Source organism: Elephas maximus, chromosome 7, assembly GCF_024166365.1.
Source record: "Elephas maximus indicus isolate mEleMax1 chromosome 7, mEleMax1 primary haplotype, whole genome shotgun sequence".
Lineage (NCBI taxonomy): Eukaryota > Metazoa > Chordata > Mammalia > Proboscidea > Elephantidae > Elephas > Elephas maximus.
This window is the reverse complement of record NC_064825.1, coordinates 24,925,446-24,950,480: the sequence shown is the minus strand read 5'-3', so window position 1 is coordinate 24,950,480 and position 25,035 is coordinate 24,925,446. Positions and strand designations below refer to the sequence as shown.

Genomic DNA, 25,035 nt, shown 5'->3' with positions numbered 1-25,035 from the left:
ACACCAGCAATGACATCTCTCATTCCACATCCTCTGCTGAATCTGGCTTCAATTTCTGGCAGTTTTCTGTCAATGTACTGCTGCAAATACCTTTGAAAAATCTTCAGGAAAATTTTACTTGTGTGTGGTATTAATGATATTGTTTGATAATTTCTGCATTCTGTTGGATCATCTTTCTTTGGAATGGGCACAAATATGGATCTCTTCCAATCATTTGGCCAGGTAGCTGTCTTTCAGATTTCTTGGCGTAGACCAATGAGTACCTCCAGTGCTACATCCATTTGATGAAACATCTCAATTGGTATTCTGTCAACTCCTGGAACCTTGATTTTTGCCAATGCCTTCAGTGCAGCTTGCACTTCTTCCTTCAATACCATGGTTCTTGATTATATGTTACCTATTAAAATGGATAAACGTTGAAGTGACTCTACTCCTTCCATCTTTTTTTGATGCTTCCTGGTTCATTCAATATTTTGCCCACAGAATCCTTCAAAATTGCACCTCGAGGCTTGAATTTTTTCTTTGGTTCTTTTAGCCTGATAAATGCTGAGTGTTTTTTTTTCCTTTTGGTCTTTGCTCGTTTCATTATAACATTTACTTTGTCTTCTCAAGCCACCCTTCGAAATCTTCTGTTCAGCTCTTTTACTTCATCATTTCTTCTGTTTACTTTAGCTATCTGACATTCAAGAGCAAGTTTCAGAGTCTCTTCTGACATCCATTTTGGTCTTTTCTTTCTTTCCTGTCTTTTTAATGACCTTTTTCTTTCTTCATGTATGATGTCTTTGATGTCATCCCACAACTCATCTGGTCTTCAGTCATTAGCGTTCAATGCATCAAGTCTTTTCTTGAGATGGTCTCCAATTCAGATGGGATATACTCATGGTTGTATTTTGGTTCCCGTGGACTTGTTTTAATTGTCTCCAGCTTCAACTAGAACTTGTGCACAAGCAATTGATAATCTCACAGTCAGCCCCTGGACTTGTTCAGACTGATGAAATTGAGCTTCTCCATTCTCTCCTTCCACAGATATAGTCGATATGATTCCTGTGTTTTCCATCCAGTGAGGTCTATGTGTATAAACACTGTTTATATTGTAGAAAAAAGGTATTTCTAATGAATAAGTCGGTCTTGCAAAATTCTATCACACAATCTCTGGTGTCATTTCTATTACCAAAGCTGTATTTTCCAACTAACAATCCTTCTTCTTTGTTCACAAGTTTCTAATTCCATTCACCAGTAATTATCAATGCATCTTGATTGCATGTTTGACCAATTTCAGACTGCAGAAGTTGGTAAAAATTTCCAATTTCTTCATGTTTGGCATTAGCAGTTGGAGTATAAATTGGAATAACAGTTGTATTAACTGGTCTTCCTTGTAGGCGTATGGATGTTATCCTATAACTAACAGCATTGTACTTCAGGACAGATCTTGAAATGTTCTTTTTGATGATGACTGTAACGCCATTCCTCTTCAATTTGTCATTTCCAGCATAATAGACCATATGACCGTCTGATTCAAAATGGCCAATACTAGTCCATTTCAGCTCAATAATGCCTAGGATACTGATGTTTACACTTTCCATTTCATTTTTGATGACTCCCAATTTTCCTACATTCATACTTCGTACATTCCATGTTCTGATTATTAATTAATGTTTGCAGCTGTCTCTTCTCATTTTGAGTCGTGCCACATCAGTAAAAGAAGGTCCTGAAAAATTTATTCAACCCACATCATTAAGGCTAGCTCTACTTTGAGGAAGCAGCTTTTCCCCAGTCGTACTGTGAGTGGCTTTCAACCAAAGGGGCTCAGCTTCATGCACTATATCAGACAATGTTCTGCTGCTATTTGTAAGGTTTTCACTGGCCAACTTTTTCAGAAGTAATCTGCCAAGTCCTTCTTCCTACACAGTCTTAATCTCTAAGCACCACTGAAACCTGACCACCGAGGGTTGCCCAGCTGGTATTTGAAAGACCAGTGGCATAGCTTCCAGCATCACAGGAATATGCAAGTTACTACATGACAACAAACTGATGGACTTGTGATGGAGACAATAATTAAATTACTTAAATAATGTTAAAATCATCTCTCCCAAAAAGAAATTGTCATTTCAATTCAATGGATGAAAAATAGTACTCCAGTGGAAATACCTCATTTTTTTTTTTAATGTAAACATCCCATTATTTTATTTACTATTTCAAAGTATGATTGTGGTTATGTCCAGAAATCTACATTATTATACAAAGAGCAGTCATAAGAAATTATATTATCTAGTTTTATAAAGTAAAGAAATAAAAACTGTTAGGCTGAGAATATTTTCTTTCTTCTTCCACTTCTTTTTTGGTAGGCAACTTCGGATTAATTAAATGCCATCCACGTTAAAATAACAGGTAAAACACTCAAACTCTAGACACAGTACTGTGACAGATATTGTTAGCTAGCTACTCCACGTCAGTTCCCCTTTCTTCTCTGACTTTGCTCAGGTCAGGGCAGTTTTTGCCAAGCCCAAGATGACACACTTGCTTTCAGCTTCCTTGTGGTAAAGAAAGCCACCTGATAGAATTTTGGTCAATGAGATTTAAGGGGAAGTCAGCTAATGGTTATGGAAATTTTTTGTTTTCTTAAAAAAGGACAGCAGGAATGGTTGCCTAGAATGTCAAAGTAAAGCCTGAAAATGAAGTAGTCACCTTGTAAATATGAGCAATATGCCAACCTGTCAAGGATTAAAAAAAAAAAAAAAACCATAAGGAACCCAAAAACAAACAGCACAGGTCCCTAGAGCGCCACTGAGCAGCTGTATCCATGTCAGCAATACGTCTAGAACTCCTGTTATATAAGATAAATGAACTCCGATTTTTCAAATCACTGTAATAGGGTTTTCTATTCTGTACAGCGAAACACAATTTTAACTGGTCTAGCAATTAACATCTCATAAAGCCTATTTTGGACAAGTTCGAATGTGTAACGCTACTCTACAGACATATGTATGACCTCTGGGAGAAAAAGAAAAAAAAAAAACCCTTAAAAGCAATTCAGCACCACTTGAAATTATGAGTAGTATGTTCTATACAAAAAGAATACTGACAGAAAATACATCATCTATCACTAAGAAACCAAATGGTCTATAAGAGCCAAAGTACGAAGTAAGTAAATCTTAGAGAAATAAAATAACAAAATCATGTTCTGCAACTAATACTCTGTAGTCACAGATTTTAAAAATCAGTCTTTCATTAAAAATATGGCAAAATAGCCTTTAACGATTAACTTCTCTTTTCAGACAAGCATAAACATGGGTAGATATAATGATCAACAACGTTATATTTCAGTGAACATTAATGTGGGTTTCAATATAACCAGTCTACAAAAGGTTTTAAATTCCAGGAAAGCAATGCAAGCTGGCAGGAGACCACAGTGAGGACATATCCCAGTAGCATTCTTGGGATTATGGTAGACACCCTCTCTGTTCCTCAACTCAAAGGCATCGAGATTATGTAAAAACTGCTTAGATTTTTATAAACTAATGTTTACTATACTGTATCATTAATGAAATAATGTAGAATTTAGTATACTGCACAAAATAACATCCAATTCTCAAGCCCTCTAGAAAAATAAATACAAGTAAAAAACAAAAGAATTATAGTCAATCTTCATTATTTGCAGATTTCATATACGTGAATTTGTTGTTGTTGTTAGATGCCGTCGAGTTGGCTCCGACTCATGGCGACCCTATGCAAAACAGAACGAACACTGCCCGGTCCTGCGCTATCCTTACAATCGTTGTTGTGCTTGAGCTCATTGTTGCAGCCACTGTGTCAATCCACCTCGTTGAGGGTCCTCCTCTTTTCTGCTGACCCTGTACTCTGCAGAGCATGATGTCCTTCTCCAGGGACTGATCCCTCCTGACAACATGTCCAAACTATGCAAGATGCAGTCTCGCCATCCTTGCCTCTAAGGAGCATTCTGACTGCAGTTCTTCCAAGACAGATTTGTTTGTTCTTTTGGCAGTCCATGGTATATTCAATATTTTTCACAACACAATTCAAAGGTGTCAATTCTTCTGCAGTCTTCCTCATTCACTGTCCAGCTTTCACACGGATATGACGCGATTGAAAATACCATGACTTGGGTCAGGCGCACCTTAGTCTTCAAGGTGACACCTTTGCTCTTCAACACTTTAAAGAGGTCATTTGCAGCAGATTTGCCCAATGCAATGTGTCTCTTGATTTCTTGACTGCTGCTTCCATGGCTGTTTATTGTGGATCCCAGTAAAATGAAATCCTTGACAGCTTCAATCTTTTCTCCGTTTATCATGATGTTGCTCATTGGTCCAGTTGTGAGGATTTTTGTTTTATGTTGAGGTGCAATCCATACTGCAGGCTGTGGTCTCTGATCTTCATTAGTAAGTGCTTCACGTCCTTTTCACTTTCAGCAAGCAAGGTTGTGTGATCTGCATAACGCAGGTTGTTAATGAGTCTTCCACCAATCTTGATGCCCCGTTCTTCATCATATAATCCAGCTTCTCGTATTATTTGTTTAGCATACAGATGGAATAGGTATGGTGAAAGAATACAACCCTGACACACACCTTTCCTGACTTTAAACCAATCAGTATCCCCTTGTTCTGTCCGAACAACTGCCTCTTGATCTATGTAAAGGTTCCTCGTGAGCACAATTAAGTTTTCTGGAATTGCCATTCTTCACAACGATATCCATAATTTGTTATGATCCACACAGTCAAATGCCTTTGCGTAGTCAATAAAACACAGGTAAACACCCTTCTGGTACTCTCTGCTTTCAGCCAGGATCCATCTGACATCAGCAATGATATCCCCAGTTCCATGCCCCCTTCTGAAACCGGCCTCAATTTCTAGCAGTCTACTTCTGAAAAGCATTAGCCAGTGAAAACCTTATGAATAGCTGCGGGACACTGTCTGATATAGTGGTGGAAGATGAGCCCCCCAGGTTGTAAGGTACTCAAAAGATGACTGGGGAAGAGCTGCCTCCTCAAAGTAGAGTCAATCTTAATGACGCGGATGGAGTAAAGCTTTTGAGACCTTCATTCACTGAGGTGGCACAACTCAAAATAAGAAGAAACAGCTGCAAACATCCATTAATAATCGGAAACTGGAATATACGAAGTATGAATCTAGGAAAATTGGAAATCGTCAAAAATGAAATGGCATGCATGAACATCGATATCCTAGGCATTAAAAATGGACTGGTATTGGCCATTTTGAATCGAACAAACATATAGTCTACTATGTTGGGAATGACAACTTGAAGAGGAATGGTGTTGCATTCATAGTCAAAAAGAACATTTCAAGATCTATCTTGAAGTACAATGTTGTCAGTGATAGGATAATATCCCTATGCCTACAAGGAAGACCTGTTAATACGACTATTATTCAAATTTACGCACCACCCACTAGGGCCAAAGATGAAGAAATAGAAGATTTTTACCAGCTGCTACAGTCTGAAATTGATCGAACATGCATGCAATCAAGATGCATTGATAATTACTGGCGATTGGAATGCAGAAGCTGGAAACGAAGAAGGATCAGTAGTTGGAAAACATAGCCTTGGTGACAGAAAAATGCCGGAGATCAAACGATAGAATTTTGCAGGACCAATGATTTCTTCATTGCAAATAAATATCTTCTTTCACCAACATAAACGGCGACTATATACATGGAGCTCACCAGATGCAACACACAGGAATCAAATTGACTACATCTGTGGAAAGAGATGATGGAAACGTTCAATATCATCAGTCAGAACAAGGCCAGGGGCCGACTGTGGAACAGACCATCAATTGCTCATATGCAAGTTCAAGCTGAAACTGGAAAAAATCAGTGCAAGACCACGAGAGCAAAAATACCACCTTGAGTATATCCCACCTGAATTTAGAGACCATCTGAAGAATAGATTTGACACACTGAAGACCAGACGAGTTATGGGAGGACATTATACATCATTGAAAAGACAGGAAAGAAAGAAAAGGCCAAAATGGATGTCAGAGGAGAATCTGAAACTTCCTTTCAAATGTTGAGCAGCTAAAGCAAAAATTGATGAAGTAAAAGAACTCATAAGTGAATTTGCCTGATCCTTAAAATTTATTTGTAACCCCAAAATTAATACTTTGCAAACTTTTGTGGTCATCCACAAACATGTGCTGAGTGGCAAAAAATTTGAGTTGTCCAACATCCACTTTCCCAGGTGAGGTAACAGAAGGTGACACTCCACCTCCTTGTTTCAGCTTTCACAATGTAAACAAGTGTCCTTTTCAGTCTATTTAGTGCTACCTTTTTTGTGCTTTCTGTTGATGATTTTGCTGTTTAAGATAATCCCAAGTGTAGTGTTGAAGTGCTTTCTAGTGTTCCTAAGCCCAGTTTTGATGTGCCTTTGAGGAATAAATGTGTGTGTTAGACAAGCTTCGTTCAGGGATGAGTTATAATGCTTCTGATTATGAGTTCAATGTTAATGAATCAACAACATATATTAAATAAAATATCCTACTTGCCCAAGGCAGTCTTGTACAAAAATGCCCATGGAGACCAGATCTCAAAATCTTTTTATTGATATATCAGTTAACCCTCTTCATTATGGAATTAGACATTCTAGAAAAGCAAAAGTTCTTAATTACAGCTGGCCTATGAGAAAAACCAAGCTTAAAAATTTTAACTTTATTGTTATTTTTAAAATATTAAGATATTTTAAAAATATTATTTAAAAATAATCCAGCCTGTTCTGGATGAATAACAGTCAATATCAAAGAGGTCAATTTGGGTGATGATCTTCAAGTACTGTACACACGTGGATGACAACTGTGGGGTGGGCGGGACGACTATAAAGCCTAGTGGCCCAGAACTTGCTATTTTTGAAAGCATTCCTAAACATGTATTTGGTTTTTGGAAATTTTCTTCTTTCTTAACGGACAGTAGTATGTGTGTCTGTCCGTCTCTTGCACACATGCATGCACACACACACACAGTTGAAAGTTCTCCTAGTATGACAAAGCGAAGTGCTGTCCTTCATGGCTACTCAGATTGAAGGCAAGGCACACTTGAATGCAAAGTCCTATTTTCAGTAGTTATTTTTTCTTCTGTCACACTGCTCTAATGCATGCTTCTGATCTCCATAGCTACTACTATAACACAATCTAATTTCCACTGGTCTTTTCCATTTCTCCCTTGCTCGTCTTGAAGTCAATCTCTCTCTGTTTACCTTCTATGAACTGTTCTACAAACAAGCTCTGTATTTTCCAGAATTCATAGCCTTGCTCATGCCATTCCAAAACAAAATGCCCTTTACCCAATCCATTTACTGGCATCAATCTACCTCTTAAGACTCAGCTAAAAAGCCAGCTTTTCCATTAAGTCTCACTCAGGTCTTCCAGTTAGAACTAACCTTGAAGTCCTCTATGCTTTCATAGCCTGTTATCTATATTCTATTGCTGCACATAACACTTTCTACATTAGACTAGAAATCTTTATTTATATGGTCATCTTCCTTTTAAAATTATAAAGTGCAAGAGAAAGAGAATTTCGTAATCAGCAAGGCATTTGAACTCAGAGCAAAGACCAAACTCATTAAGTAACTACTTCGGTTACTTAAGTACTTAGCTAAGTACTTAATAAAGTACTGCTCTGGTCCTCAGATTTCCTAGACCCACAACCTTGACTGTAGTCAATTCAAACATTCCTGTTATCATTCTGGGTCTTTCTTAACAAATGTCACACCCTCTAGTCAATTCTTCTGTTACATGTGTTTATTACCATATTACTATGTTTTCTCTGCCCCTTCCCCTGTCCAAGTCTTCCTTCAGCTACTCTCTTCCTAAGCTTTCTGCTGGAATCTTCATTCCATAGTCAATAAACTCGCTTACATCTTCAACAGAATTCTTTCTGCCATCTGTGCCTCAACTGACATCTCCTCTGGTAATATACTTCCCTACAGCCTCTTCTAGAGAAGACTCTTCCTTCTCCTACATCTAACTAAGCCCAAAGGTGGAACTGGCATTTGCCCAGTTACCCTGTCATGCTTCTACATTATTACTTTTCTTTCTTCATATATAAAAACCTGCAGTTTGATTATCTGTGATATGTACTGACTGGAGTATTTTAGTGGCCATAGATCTTTCGGAGAATCTCACGAAAGCTATTTCCTGAATCTCCAAATCCTAGAATTATTTCAAGTACTTTAAGGGTAAAAATCCTAGTCTAGATAACACCATTTAGTTCTAATGTATTCCAGGGCTTCTAAAATGAGTACTCTACCTTTTCTAATATCTATACAATCTAGATGCATATTAAAAAATTAAATTGGCTGTCCCAAAATAAAATATATAAGTTCATAAGGTAAAATAGCTTCATATTCTAAATATGTTTATTTTAAATATTTTAATTATGTAATCACAGCCTTAGTCTTGAATATTACAACACAAAGACTAAATAAAATTACTTTACTATTGTGCTTCTTACAATAAAGTCTTTAAGTGAATATTTATTTATTAGAGTCCATGGGGAACTCAATCCAATACCTAGGCTTATTTCAGGAGCTCTGGGCTAGACATGTGTAAATTCTATTAATGTCCTTGCTTACAGGTAGCTGAAAATCACATCCTATCAGGAAATATAAACCAGAATTTCTTTATATATTTTCATGTTAAGTGATTTTACAAGAAACTATACATATCTTTTAAAATATACTTGAAAATGATCTAATTTAGCTAAGTAATGGTTTTATTTGAAATGTCTTACATTTCAAAATATATCTATAATATCCACAAAAATACATATATGATTGGCTCAGTGATTCTTCTCTCTAAATAAGTAATTTAAGCAGGCAGAAATGGAACAGAAAAATGTAAACTCACTTGACTCAGGATCATAACCCTTGCCAGTGCCAGGCAGGCTTATGTTTACAAGGCTTTTTATTCTGTGATTGGCACACTCTAACCCTGTGGCCTCCAGACACCGGAGCTGTTTATTAGCTTCAATGTTCTGACTCATTTGCAGTACTTCTTTGCCAAGGTGAAAAACAAAAATGCATGACTTGGAGTAACCTTGGTACTTGCATTTTTGACAGCACACTCATTTTTCTTTTAAGTACCACATGTGGTTTTCCTTCACGAGTCTCTTCCCAAATTTGAAGATCATATTTCATTTCTTAGAGTTCAGCTACATTCCACATTACGAAAAACTGTATTCACTTCTTAATCCCTTGCAATCTAGCTTCTGCTTCTATTAATCCCTGATAATGGCTCTTCCTATAATTATTAATGACCTCCTGATTGCAAAAAAAAAAAAGTCTTTTCTCATTTCGAATTCTATAAATCCTCATCTCCCTTCACTAGCATATTATTTGGAGAATCTCTGGGTTTAACGTAATCAGTACTTTCTAAGCTCCTACTATATGTAAGATACTTCTGTTCTAGATAAAGAAATAAATAAGACAGTGTTGCTTCCTTTAGTGAGCTTTCACTCCAGTGGGAAGATTTAACACGAATACACAAAACACTCAAAGTAGAGTATGGTAAGTGAGCAAAACAGAAACAAAGCACTAAGGGGTGAAAAGTTCACGCTGTTGTTGTTATCAGCTGCCATCAAGTTGGCCCCTGCCTCATGGCGACCCCATGTGTTACAGAGTACAACTGCTCCAAAGGGTTTTCTTGGTTGTAGTCTGTATGGAAGCAGGCTTTTCCTCTGCGGAGCTGCTGGGTGAGTTCAAACTGCCAACTTTTGTGTTAACAGCAGATTGCAAAATGCTTGCACCACCCAGGTGCCTAGGAAAGTTTACATATAGCTTTAATTTAGGGGCTCAAGAAAGGCTTTAATAAAGAGGTGGCATTTTAGGTTAGATAAAACGTAGGACAGGTTCAACACATGGAAGAAGTAGAAAAATTTCACAAAGTAAAGGAAATATGAGAAAGAACACAGAAATGGGAAATTATTGGCATGTTTAAACTATTGTAAGAGGTAGGCCACTTTGGTTGGAGTATAGGGTATTTACAAAGCACAATTAGAGATAAGCCTGAAAAGGTTTAGATTAGACCGTAGAAGGTCCTGAATAAGATATTTAGCTTTGTAAGCAGTGAGAAGCCACGGAAAGTTACTGGGCTTTAGAAAGGTTAACAATAGGTGAAAGGATAAATTATAAGAGCAGCAAAATCTGAAGACTATTATAATATTCAAGTCAGAGGTACTGAGAGCCTAAACTAGCAGTAAAAATGAAATAAAAGGAGTGGATGCAAAGGACACCGTGGAGACAGAGTCAACAGAACTTGGCAACTGACTTGACATAAAGAGCAAGGGAGAAGGAAAAGTTAAAATATGAGTACAAGTCTTATTGACTAGGAACTAGTGGCACTAAATTAGGGAGTGAAGAAAAGAGGATAGTTTGGGGAATGATGAGTTTCATCTTGGAGTTTTTAGGATGAAGAAGGCTGTAATGTAATCACGGAGAAACAAGTAGCACTATTAATACTAGTAGGCCAAAGCATTTTAGCTTGCATGCATTCATCCATTTGGGAATGTTGATTTATCGCTTATTCTGTGTTGAATGGGTTGGAAGACAAATGTAATACAGATATGAATTAGATATGCTCTCAAATTATAGCCTCCTGTGAGAAGTACACTCCTATTTAACTATTTGTAAGTATGATCGTGATGAATTCCACAAGAGTGGTTTACACAGACACACACACACACACATTAGGCATGGAGGATGAAAGGATTAAATGTGAGCGATTGGGAAAGGTTGGGATAGGCTTGAAAGATGTGTCATGTTTTGCTGAACATTAGCCTACTAGTAGTATTTGATGGATAGAGTAGGGGAGTAAAAACATTACAGACAGAGAACAGCTTAAGTAAACAGAAGATTATTTGGGGAAACCTACCGTGACTGGGCTTTCTGGTTCACGGCAGGGGTGGAATCCAGAAAGGTTAAGGCTATGTTCTATTAAGTAACCTGGACACCATGCTAACAGTTCAGATTATATTCTGAAGGCAATGAGGAGCCATCAAACATTTCTGAGGACAAATATCACATAATTAGTTCTATGTACAGAGTGATACCCTGTTCTTTACGTAGTGTTGACGGCGGGGGGGGGGCGGAATTCTAGAGGAATTTGTTACAATAAATTCTAACAGATTTGTTACAATAAGCAACCAGATCACTTAATAGGCAAAGGGAATAGGCCACATAATGACAAAGATAGGAAATATGGAAGGAATAGTAGGCTTGAGTGGCATATGTATAAATATTGCAATAGACTGATGCTGAATTTGAGGTGCTTGCAAATCATCCAAGTGGAAATGTTCACCAGGCAGCTGGAAACTCGGTTTTGACATTCCTTGAAGAGGTTACAGCTAAATGATAGCTAAATCCATGAAACTGAGTCACATAGCCCAGAAAAATAACATAAAGCAAGAAGAGATTTGGGATTTAGTGAATGTAACTACATCCATTTTGCATAAAGACTGGAGGCAGAGGAGCAGGGAAAAATGGTTAGAGAGATGGGAGACTCAAGAGAGGGTTTGAGTGACAGCCAAGAATGTCTCAAAATAAGTACTTTTTTTTTTTTTAATACTATAGGGCAGTGAAGAAAAATAAGAGAAAAATCCACTAGATTTATTGCTATGTTAAATCCCTTCCTAAATTAACAAGGTTTGATGTAATGTTTTAGAAACACTAATTTGATATGAAGGAGAAAACTGAGGCAATGAGACAAGGACTACCTCGACTTCTTGCCCCTCCCCCAGCAAACCTTATTTATGCCCATACTCACTCCTTCCTATCTCAGGTGATGAGCTACCCCTTCTCAGGTTTAAGGCCAGTCCTTCCTCCTGTGCTCTTGATTCTGTCACATCCAGTCTTCTTAGGGAAAGGTCTTTGTGTGTGTGTGTGTGTGTGTGCGCGCGCACACACACACGCGCGCACACAAGCGTGCATGCATGCGCAGACGTGCCTACATGGTCTTTTTACAACACTGGCTATTTAGTAAAGTTCCTAGATGGTAAAAATGGTTAACACGCTTGGCTGCTAACCAAAAGGTTGGGGATTCGAGCCCACCCAGAGGCACTGCAGAAGAAAGGCTTTATGATCTACTTCTAAAAATCGGTCGTTAAAAATCTTACGGAGCACAGTTTTACCTTGACACATATGGGGTCTTCAGGAGTTGGAACTGACTTGTGGGCAATCGGTTTATGTCAAAATCATTAATACTACTCAAACTGAATTCTACCCATAATAACTCTACTGACAAAGCTTTCTGGATGTCATTAGTGACCTGAGGAACAAATCCAGTGACGCTGTTTCTCTCAGTTCTCATCTTCCTTAACCTTTCTACAATATTTGATGCCACTGTGACTGCCTCTCTCTTGGAATTCATTTCACTGTAAGCTTCATTGTCATCAAAATTTACTGCCTTTCTCAGTATTCTTTCCTTCTCTAGGTTCTTTTCTTCCAGTTCCCCTCTAAACATAGATTCTCTTTAAAGTTCCAACCTTGGCTCTGTTCTCTCTCTCTCTGAAATATCACATATTCCTATGGCTTCAGTTGTCACCACTATGCATATGGTTTTCAAATATATCTTCGGTCTGCCCTAGAGGGCAAAAATTGTTTCTTGATGGAGAGAGGTTAAAAAAAATTGTTACCCATTTTATGTATAAAGCACAGATATACGTATAGTACATAAACCAATATACAGTATATCTGTGGTATTAAATATATATGGGTGAAGGGGATAATTAGGAAATGTCTAAAAAGGCTCCTTCCAAAAATATCAAACCCAAGGCAGGGCCAAGATGGCGGGATAGACAGATGCTTCTGGTGAACCCTCGTACAACAGAGACCTGAAAAATGAAGTGAAACGATTATATTTGTGACAAGCTAGGAGCCCTGAACATCAAAGGCAAAGTTAGAAAATGGACTGAGCGGCAGGGGGAAAGAGAGACGGTTCAGAAGCGGAGAGGAATTATCAGACTTGAATCGCTGGGATCCCTCAGGCGCCATTCCTGGGAGCAGCTGCAGCAGGCTGGTAGTAGCATTTGGCCAGCTGCAGTTTCCTCAGGGAGAAGCAGCCAGCTGCACAGCCTACTCACACCTCCGGAACCAGAGAACAGCACTCTCAGCAAAAGCTAAGTACTCGCATATATTTTACCATGCTCTCCCCCCTAAGTCGGCTTCAGTGCCTGTTGATTTCCCTGGGCCTGAGATAGGCCCTGTTGAGCATCCTGAGCCATGCTACTGGCCTTGGAGAAGGAATAAATTCATATCAGGGTGAAAACATAATTTGTCAGCTCCACTAACTGGGGTAGCTCACAACAGAAGCGGCTCCTATCCAGGCATAAACGGTCCGTGGATTTTGAATACCTTTTCCCCCAGCATGGACCTGTGTGGGCCTATTTCAGGAGAATAGGCCCTTCCCGGCAGACTGCAACTGTTTAAGCTGTGCGGTGGAGAAGTGGGTGTTTGATGTTCGACACTGCTTTGCCTATTAAATAGGGTCCTCACTTACCCACATCAGGGGCCTAAGGTCTTGTGGCTCCATTCAGGTCACCCAGCCACCTGCAACAGGGGTCCAAGGATAGCTGGTACCTCCCAGTCCTTACAACCAAAAGCATTAGGTGCCCATGGTCCGTCTGCAGAACCCACCCACCTGTATGCCCTAGGGAACAGGGACGTGCTTTCCTCAGAGACACTCGGGGGATGGTCCTCAGCCCCCTGCCTTGTTCAGAGCGTGACCCCCTGCTGCAATCAGATACCGGTACCTACACCAAACACCGCTGCCCCTAAGACTGTACAATAGAAACTGTATCACACACTTGATAACCAGCTACCTGGACACCTGAGCTTAATCCACACAGGAAAAGTGAATGAACTCATAAGCTCATATACCTGATACCAGCTCTAGCCATCTGGTGACAGTATGTCAGAGCTCCAAAGGTGAAAATAATCAAGCTAGCTCATTCAAGCAACCCATTTGGGCAAATCAAAACAAAACAAAGCAAGAAACTAGGATACAGTAAGCAAACATAAAATAAACTAATATAATAACTTATAGATGGCTGGGAAACAACAGTCAATATGTAACCACATAAACAGACCATGATCACTTCAACAACCTCTCAAAACAGAGAATCAAAGGATCTTCTGGATGAAGGTGCCTTCCTGGAATTACTGGATGCAGAATACAAAAGATTAATATACAGAACTCTCCAAGACATCAGAAAGGAGATCAGGCAATATATTGAACAAGCCAAGGAACACACAGATAAAACAGCTGAAGAAATTAGAAAGGTTATTCAAGAGCATAAGGAAAAATTTAATAAGCTGCAAGAATCCACAGAGAGACAGCAATCAGAAATTCAGATGATTAACAATAAAATTACAGAATTAGACAAACTGATAGAAAGTCAGAGGAGCAGAATTTAGCAAGTAGAAGGCAGAATTAGTGACCTTGAACATAAAGCACTTGGCATCAATATATTGGAAGAAAAATCAGATAAAAGAATTTTAAAAAATGAAGAAACCTTAAGAATCATGTGGGATTCTATCAAGAGAAATAACCTATGAGTGATTGGAGTACCAGAGGCAGGGAGGGATAACAGAACATACAGAGAGAATTGTTGAAGATTTCTTGGCAGAAAACTTCCCTGATACTGTGAAAGATGAGAAGTATCAATCAAAAAATACCAAACACATTGACTTGATTCAAAAGGACTATAGGGGTGGGGGGAGGGAGGCGATAAAAAAAAAAAAGGATTGAAAAATATTGGTCTAGCTTTAGATAATGTCTGGCACACAAACAAACAAGGTCGACAACATAGTAGGGGCTAAAAAATTGTTCACTGAATGAATCAATTAGTTAATATTTCTTGAGTGCTTATCACATGCCAGGAACTGTTCACACACTTTTAAAGATTAAAAAAAAAAAAAAAAATGCAATGCAAAGATTTTAGCATATTCCCTGACAAACAGAAACACTAAAAAATGTAAACTACTATTTTACCTCATGGAGGCTGGAACAGGAACTCAGATTATCTGAATGGGGTTAAACACAGAATTCAGGATTAAAACCCTAACAAGTTGATCCTTAAAGAAGCAAGGAGCTAAATTATCCATAATCAGACAGTCTCTGACAGAGAAAAATCAAGATAATTTATTACAACAAAACCAACAAAAAATACACCTTCATTTTGGGAACCATAAATTTGATAAGGGTTTAAAATCTAGTATATATAAAGAACTCCTAAAACTTAACAACAAAAAAAAAAAACCAAGCAACCCAAAAGAAAAATAGGCAAAAGGCTTGAACAGACATTTCACTGAAGTGGATAAACAAATGGTCAACAAACACATGAAAAGATGTTCAAAGTCATTAGTTACCTATGGAGATGCAAATCAAAACGACAGTGAGATACCACTTCACCACCAATAGAATGGCTATGATCAAAAAACAGAAAATAACAGGTGTTGCGCAGATGTGGAGAAACTGGAACCCTCATCCATTGCTGGTGGGAATGCGAAATGGTACAGCCACTGTGGAAAACAGTTTGGCAGTTCCTCAAAAAGTTAAATATCGTCAGACTGGACTCAATGGCAACTAACAACTACCACCATATGCCCCAACAAACCAAATCCTGAGTATAGGCCCAAAAGAATTGAAAGCAGGAATGCAAGCAGAAACCTGTTCACCTCCAGCACTATTCACAATAGCCAAAAGGTGGACACAACCTAAACATCCATCAACAGATGAATGGATAAACAAAATGTGGTATATACACACAACACAATGTTATCCAAACCAAACCCATCGCCATAAGGTAGATTCCAACTCATGGTGACCCCATTACTTAGCCATAAAAAGAAATGCAATGTTGATACATGCTATGACATGGATGAACCTGGAAAACATTATGCTGAGTGAAGTCAGTCGGTCACAAAAAAATAAATACTGTATGAGTCCACTGATCTAAAACAGGTATTAATGTAAGGAAACCAAAGCTTAGTGGTAACCAGGGGTGAAAGCAGTCGTCCCTCGGTGGCGCAAACGGTTAAGTGCTCAACTACTAGCTGAAAGGTTGGTGGTTTGGTTTTGCCGAGTTTGATTATAATATGTCTTGGTGACTTTCTTTTGGGATCTACCCTCTGTGGGGTTCATCGAGCTTTTTGGATATCTTCTCGTCTTTCATGATATTAGGGAAGTTTTCTGCCAACAAATCGTAAACAATTCTCTCTGTATTTTCTGCTACCCCCTTCCCCCGTTCTGGTACTCCAATTACTCATAGGTTTTTTCTCTTGGTAGTATCCTACATAATTCTTAAAGTTTCTTCATTTTTTAAAATTCTTTTTTTCTGATTTTTCCTCAAATAAATTGGTGTCAAGGGACTTATCTTCTATCTAATTCTGACTTCCTCAGTTCTGCTCCTGTGACTTTCTATTGAGTTGTTTAATTCTGAAATTTTATTGTTGATCTTTTGAATTTCTAGTTCCTATCTATTGTTTCTAGCAGCCTGTTAAATTTGTTGTTCTGTTCTTGTATTGTTTTCCTGAATTGCTCTATTGCTTCATCTGTGTATTCCTTGGCTTGGTCTGAGTTTTGCCTGATCTCCTGAAGAGATCTGTATACTAATTTTTTGATTTCTATCTTCAGTAATTCTAAGACCTTATCTTCCCCTAGAAGTTTTCCTGGTTCTTTATTTTGGTCCCAGGCTGGAGCCATCTTGATCTGCTTCTTCATGTGATTTAATATTGATTGTTGTCTCTGAGCCATCAATATGTTATTTATTGTATATTTACTGTGTCCCAGTTTTTGCTTTGTTTTGATTTATCCAAGTAGACTGGGCATATGCGCTACTTTGGTTATTGGCATCTTTGAAGCTCTCACATCCCTATCTCCAGGTGGCCAGAGCAGCTACTAGGTGTGTGAGCCCAAGAGGCTGTTCACTTTTCTTGGGTGAGTGTGGCATAGGTGTCCAGGTCGTTGGTCACCAAGTGTGTGGTGCAGGCTCTCATCTACACCTATGCAGGGCTGCGTAGGGGTGTTTAAAGCAGGCGTGGGTATCTGGCTGCAGTAGAGGGCTATGTATGGAGAAAAGCAGGGGGCTAACAATTGCTCCTGGGTGCCTGGGTGGACGGAGTGTCCCTGTTCCCTAGGGCACGTAAGGGGATGGGTTTTGCAGCTGGTCCTTGGACACTTGACCCTGTTGGCTGGAGGAACTGGGAAGCACCACTTATTCTCAGACCCCTGTCATGGGTGGCTAGATGGAGTGGGTGATACCGGCAGCCCTCAGGCCCCTGATATGGGTGGGTGAGGTCCCTACTTAATGGGCAGGGCAGTGTCAAATGTCACAAATCTGCAACTCCCCCTTGGCTGCTGCAGTTGAAAATAGGTTTCATGTGTATAACGTTTTGTTTTATATTAATGAAGGCACGCGGTGTTAAATTGGCACACACAGATCAGAAATAAGGCCTGGCAATCTGCTTCTGAAAGATCACAGCCTTGAAAACCCTATGGAGCGGTTCTACTCTGCTCACATGGGATCGCTGTGAGTTGGAATTGACTCTACAGCAACTAACAACAGGACAACAGAGGTGGGAGGGAGGGGGCAAGGGAAAATCACTGCTTAGAAGGCACTGAGTTTATGTTAAGGTGGTAGAATAATTTGGAAAACGATGTAGTAACGGTTGCACAACATGTTGAATATAATCAATGTAACTGAATTGTACATGTAAAAATTGCTGAACTGGCAGATGTTTTCTTATATATCTTTTTACCACAATAAAAAAACTATTAACCTCCTGAAAAGGAAATTGAGTATTTCCTCTCTTGAAACCAGTTCCAATTATTAATTCATCATTGGAAATGTAACCCTTTCTGCTTTCATGTCAAATGCTGTGCACTATTTTATTTCATGACAATAAAAGGACTTCTACAGTTAAGCGTTTAAAAGTAGACAATCATACATAGCCATACTAACAAGCGCCTTCACAATATGCAGCAGTGGGCACTTTGACAGCTGCCAACACATACCAGGGCATGTAAGTTTAAGCTAGAAGAGAATGAAAAATTAGACCTCATAAATCATGGAAATTCATTTAGCCTCTTGAAACATCAATTTCATACTACAAAATGGGGATAAAAGTACCTGCTCTACTGATATCACTGGGTAATTATAAAGATGTGGAAAATGCCGTATAAACAGTAATATTCTTTCACATATAAATACCACTGCAAAAAAGGGAACAGCATCCTGCAACTGACAATTGTGCTGAAATGTGAAAAATGAAGTCACAGTTGAAATGTTTAAAACTTAATTTTAATGCTAAAAACAAGCATTTATGGGACTAAGAAACAAAAGACATCTTCTGAGGAAGCCTTTCTAGATTAACACTCCTCCAGGATGACTCCCTGGATGTATACCTGTCAGCACATTCATCTTTAATCCATAGCTTTTTCTAACTAGATCTTTCCAATGTCTTCAAACAAGTTTATGTTTTCTAGCTTGATAAAATACACAAACTCAATAATACTTGTTACCAAGACCACCTCTCAAGTAAAAGCCAGAACTCTTTCAGAGATTAATATTTACAACATACCCATTATATTAAAAACAACAATAAAAAAGTAGGCCAAATTTAACTACACTAAAATAATTTAAAGGGATAACTGATTTACAGAGAACACATACTAAGAAATATTTCAGTAAGGTCAAATCTTTCACTACAAAGAAAAGATCTGTGGCAAGTCACAAAATGTGATTCAAAAACCTATCCTTCAGGATCATTTCTCAGTTATACTGCATAAACTTTCCCCAGAGAAAGCCCTCTCACATATGAAGCATCATGAAAATTTGTTCTTCATTCCCATTTAGCGTGGGCCCTACTTTGCCCAAACGGGCCCTACTTTGCCCAAACCTTTTATCACAGCACTTAGCAACAAAATTAAGTTATAATCATGATTCCCTTCTGTTTCTATAAATCCTTTAACAGAAGTACAAAAAGCACTCACATGGCTTAAATACAGAAGCCATAAATAAACAGAAAATTCCCAGGCCTTGAATAACCTGCAAGTAACCAGTAAGATTCAAAATAATGGAGAATTCAGTGTACTCTGGAATAAAATGAACATAATACCTCAAGGGTGGTGGTTGTTGACTCAAGGACACTGTCATATTTATTCAGATAAGTATGTTATGTCAAAAAATATTTATCAACATATACATATGAGAAATTAACAAAGCTGTTATAAAGAACATTTGCTCAAAAGCAACAAAACTGAAAGAATATAACCAATACTTTGGCATAATCTTGTTAATAAAAAAACAAATTCATTGCCATAGCATCGATTCCAACTCACAGCAACCCTACAGGTCAGAGTAGAACTGCCCCATAGGGTTTCCAAGGAGCAGCTGGTGGACTCAAACTGCTGATCTTTTGGTTAGCAGCTGAGCTCTTAACCACTGTGCCACCAGGGCTTCATTCTTGTTTATAGCACCAAATTACTCTTTATACTTACACTTAGTCACATTTACATAGCATTCTTTACCCAAGAGGCTCAAAATACTTCTTGGAATAAAACTGCAATTATGTCTTATTAAAATTATTTTAACATACTAAATTCTAATTCATTATCAGCCCTTAGAAAAGCAGTTAAAGGTTATATGGACATGCAAACAATTTACATTGATAAATGCCTTCATCCAAATTCTCAGAGCCGCTGCTCTTTTAATTGGGAAATCACTCTCAATAAAAATTCCCCTCTCTCTTACCCACTCATTCCACCTTAAACTATACAATTCTTTTTCCCTAAGTAAAACGAATAAAGTCAGTATTATTAAAATGTTAACTTCTGGGTCCACAAAATAACCAGAGGAATACATACACACACACACGTAACAGAACAGAACTTAGGTTTACAGTGGGTACAAGAGGTATAATAAAGTACAGCGCTAGTCATCCTCTGTTTTCATATAGCCCTGCCACTATCTCAGCCTAAGTGACAGAGTTTTCTTTCCACCACAAAACCAAAACAGGAATCCTATCATCTGACTCTTAGTCATGCCCACACATTTACTGGTCTGCTGTTATTATAACAGAATGTCTTTTTCCTTTGTTATAGTATTTCTAAGAGCAATACTCTACCCTTTTGGTCTCAAAGTTCAGTGTAGCATTTAGAGGAATAGAATTATACAAACTAATTATTGGTGAAGGGGGTAGAAATTACTCCCTATATGCTTTTCAAAATAGCATCAGTAATATGCTTTTCAAAATAGCATAACTTTTCTACTTTTTGTTTTAAAGAGATTTTTGTTTTAGTTTTACTCATTCCTGAGAATTAATCAGAGTAAAAAATTGCAAATTAAGAAAATTATATCCCAGCAAACAAATTCAGGTATCTACCACAGAAATACACCTTGACTCAATACTACTGGACTTACAGGCATCTCTGTTCATGCTGTAATGGCAAAAAAAAAAATCTATCTCCAGATGGCAGGCTCACTTATCACCTCCAAATATTCCCTCAGCTTCCTTGAAAGGATGGAGACTAAGGAACTCCATCTGGAACTAAAGACCTCTTAGTCATCTCCCCTTCTGCTCCTCTTACTCTATCCCTCCATTTGGGGAGCAGAAACTTCCTAAAGCTCTCTCTTTTTCTTACCCTTCCCTTCCTTCCGCATATGCACAGGAGGTAGGGCTGAAAACAGACTGATTAATTCAAGGGATTTATAGCCTAATGAAGGTAACAGATATGTAAGTATCTCATAACTGTACAGTGAGAGAATGAAGGGATATAAAGGATGCAAAGGGAACACAGAGGAGAACAAGGACGTAGGTAGAAGTGCTTAGTCATCAAAAACATGAGCTTCAGTGTCACAGAGGCTTGTTTTCACCACACACACAAAAAAACCAAAACCAAACCCAGTGCCGTCGAGTCGATTCTGACTCCTAGGGACCCTGTAGGACAGAGTAGAACTGCCCCATAGTTTCCAAGGAGCGCCTGGCAGATTCAAACTGCCGACCCTTTGGTTAACAGCTGTAGTAGCACTTAACCTCTACGCCACAAGGTTTTCACCACTTACCAAATAATAATTCAAGCAAATTACATACTCTCTCTAAGCTTTTTTTAATCTATAAATTGAGGATAATGATATCTTATGAGATCATTAAAGAACAAAAAGTATGCTCTATAGAGAGTACTTCATGCTCCTATTTAACTGGTAGAAAGTATTCAACAAACAGCATTGTGGAAATATAACAGCAGCCTCTTTAAACAGGAAAATAAGATGAAATCAGAAATAAAGGTCTCCTTTTAAGGAGGACCCCACTAATCAAATTAAAATGAAACAAAGCACTTGGTTCTAGAAGTGCTTTTCACTAAGATTTGTACTGTAAAATATCTTCATGTGCACTAAGAAAACCGAATATAAAAACTTTAAAATTTAAGAAGTTTTAGAAAACTGACAAATTACTTAACAAAAATCACATATATTAGGGGGAAATTACACACACACACACACACACATTCTACATAACTTCTGATATATTCAAGCAGAAGATCTGCCCAGAGCTTCAATCACAAAACTAATTCCACCACAATATTTTTCGGTGTCATTTTTGGCAAAGCATTGACCCTCTGGCCCCATTGGTTTGCTGGACCATTAGTAATAGCGTGCTGAACTGTTAATGGAATTATCACTACTTTATTGTCAATCGCAATCGCAAAGACACCTGGAGTACTTCACATTAATGAACAGAAAATAAAACCCAAACACTAACAGATACCATAAATACATTTATATTCCTCTTATTTATCCTGATCTAATATTTCAAAATCCACTAAAAACATTTCTTACAAAAGTGAAAAAATATTTCTGAAAATTAAAGATGCCCATAAACATACAAGAGCATTATACACTAATTCAAAACAAACAAACAAACAAAAAACCTATAAACCTAGAGACAAGACACTCATCTTAATGTGTATTAGTAAACAAATGCCTTCACAGGATTTGGGAGAGTTTGTGTTTCTTTTATTCCCTGTTATTACTGGCCACAGTCATTACAATAAGATCTAAACCACTTGCCTTATTTAAACCATGTCACTCCTATTGCCCATTCAATTTTTCTTCAGTACTCCATGGGAAAAAAAAAGGTCCTTTTTAAAAAGTAGTTTCTTATAAGTAATGTCCTGAGCACAAACATTGCATGTTTGCCCAAGAATATTTAAGAATGTGTTCTATACTCTGATTGTGAATGCAAATTTTGCTCTCAATACTTAACAATGGACTATAGTGTTATAAGCACTGTTCATGCCCTATTAGTCATTCTGTTGCAAATTTATTAAAAAAAAATAATAAAAGGACTGCAGTGTGCATAAGGCATTGGAACATAAAAGACTTATTGTCAAAATATTTTCAGGATCCCCAAAATAGAAAAACAACCCCTAAAGACAAATTTATTTACAGTTTGTAATTATTTTAAAAACTGCTATGCCAGAACCCTGTGTTTTTTAATTTAACATATCTATTTTTTATAGGATAAAAATGATGACATAAATGATCTTATCATCATGGCATATGATTGACAGAGATAAGAGATTGCATTTTGTAATTCTTCAGGGAAACAAAGGGGAGTTGAGCTCTGCAACAGTCTCCACCCTGGCACATGCTGGCACTTCGTTTGAAAAATCTCAAGATTCTAAGGTACATGCGGCCCTGGCTACAGTTTAATTTGTATTATTTTATTTCCAGGTCTATCGACTATATTTCCTAAACTAAAAACTAGTGTATATAATAACTCAAAAGCAAGTCTGAAAAACCAGATCATTTTTCAAAAAGTTATTTATAAAGTCTTTTTCTTCAGAGTATTGTTTTTTCAATGAAGATCTTATCTGGAAATATAAATATGTAAAATAGGTAAAAACCAAAGTATTTTAACAAAAATGAGTATGTCCCTGGGGGATAAGGTGAGGCTTGGAGTGTGGGAGGGACTTTAAATTCCAGCACCAACCCTCAGACCCTCAGCAGCATCTCAAAGGAGCTTCTCAGAAATCCCTTTAAACATCTCCGATTCGAATTCTCATGATAGATGACGTTAAAACTTATATGGATTCATAAGGGAAAAAATTCTTTATGTATCAGTTTAGCTGAAAGATACGTCATACTAATCCGAAAACTAGCATGATACTCAGAAATTGCATTTCCTTTACGAAAGAAACACTTCCATCCCAAACTGAAGTATGAGTGGTGAACACTGAAAGAGGGACTAGATCTACTTAATAAATGCTTGCTCAACTAACACTTTCACCTGGACAATTATAGAAAACACAGGGAATTCACGTCTTGATAAATGACTTCTCATGCCATTTTCTCACCCCACAATACAAATACGAAATCATTGTTAAAGTCAGAAACTTATATATCCATTCCTTAGGTCACCTAGGCAGATTTTTGTTTGTTCTTCCAAGACAGAGTAAAACTGATTATTACTATTAATCTATCACTATCCTTTCAGTGTAATGCAATACAACACGCATATACTTCAAATTCATACAAGTGAAGTTAACAGAGATTATTTTATTCAGGGGCTGATTTAAAACATCCACTAGGAAAAGAAAAGCATTCAACATCTCTCTCTGTAGCCTGCAGATGTTAAATAAAAAATCGAACATATAGGTATCACTCAGTGATTCATACCTGCCAAGGGCTCTTCTTCATAATTCTCAATACTGTTCTACCCACATTTTCGAATATTCTACTAGTTAACAGATTAACTGGTTATTAGAAATCATAAACCAAAAAAAGGGACTGGGTTTTTTTGTTGTCGTTGCTTTTTTGCTTGCTTTTGTCTTTTTTCTAAATCTCTATCTGTAGGATAAGAATGAGGAAAACATAGATTTTTTAATAATGGTTTCACAATACTAATACATTAGCATAGCTCTTTACAAATGTCAAAGTGCTCTCAGAGACATTACTTTCTACACATATTGCCAACTCTATGGCTAGACTGATGGCACCTAACAACCACAGACAAGGTGAACCTGTCAACAATTTTCAAATATTTAGGATTTGTTTTAAATAACAAACTGTATTTTTTTTTATACCTCATGAGACCTGACCACTTCCATGTTACAATTTACACTGGACAGTAGAAACAGTGTAACATTCAGAGCCAATGTTGGAGTTCCAGTCCCATATCTCACAAGCAGGGAACACTGGGCAATCATGTCACCTTTCTGGGCCTCAGTTACTCATTAGTCGAATGAGGCTGTTGTGAGAAACAACTGAGAGGATACGTGAAACAGCTTCTTAACCAGAAAAACTACGTCAAAATGTGTTAATATCACTAGTAGCTACTTTGATTACATTAAGGGATAATAGCAAACATTCATTCATTTACCATTTTCTTCTAAAGAAAACTGCTAACAGAACTCTTCCAATACAGGAACATCATTCTGAATGGTTTGTGTAATTCTATAAGGTGACAATCTAGATTAGCACAGTCAAAGAGAAATTTAGGTAACCTGCACAGTAGCTCTCATATAATACACTTAAAGGACACTCAAAATCTGAGCACAAGAAATAAGAGACCAAGCGAAAAGCTCAGGTATTTTTCTTCCTGACTTTAAAACTAACGGTAGTAGTAAATGTTTTCTATGAACTCAAAAGGAAATTCAGTGGACACGCCATCATGGCTTAATCATAATAAAATTTTACATTTATGCTATACTTTACAGTTTTCAGAGCATTTCACACATATCATCATAGAAATATAATGAATGTCATCCTGTTTGTTCACAAGTATATTTTAACATTCACAAAACATCTACAATTAGGCAAATCCCTTAACATTAGTGTTCCCACACAAAAAATGAGACTTAGACTACCTAATAGCTAAAGTTCCTTTTCAGAGCTATTATAATTCTGAATCTAGAGTTACAAAGAGAATGAAAAAAATTTAATAGAAAACGTGTAATACAAAATCAAATAAGCTTGTTAGAAATGAATAAATATTTAAAGACGTCAATTTTT

The 25,035-nt window shown here is 37.5% G+C and overlaps 1 protein-coding gene across 6 annotated transcripts in view; it reads right to left on the bottom strand.

Moving 5' to 3' along the window:
- MTMR2 (myotubularin related protein 2) overlaps positions 1 to 25,035 on the bottom strand; it is a 79,966-nt gene that overhangs the window by 44,646 nt on the left and 10,285 nt on the right. The window contains exon 1 of one of the 6 annotated variants that reach the window (XM_049889581.1): positions 5,519 to 5,536. The exons of the other annotated variants lie outside the window; for them this stretch is intronic. The gene's annotated coding sequence lies outside the window, so the exon portion shown is untranslated. Of the gene's footprint in view, positions 1 to 5,518; positions 5,537 to 25,035 lie in introns of those variants that run through there. 6 annotated transcript variants of the gene reach the window in all.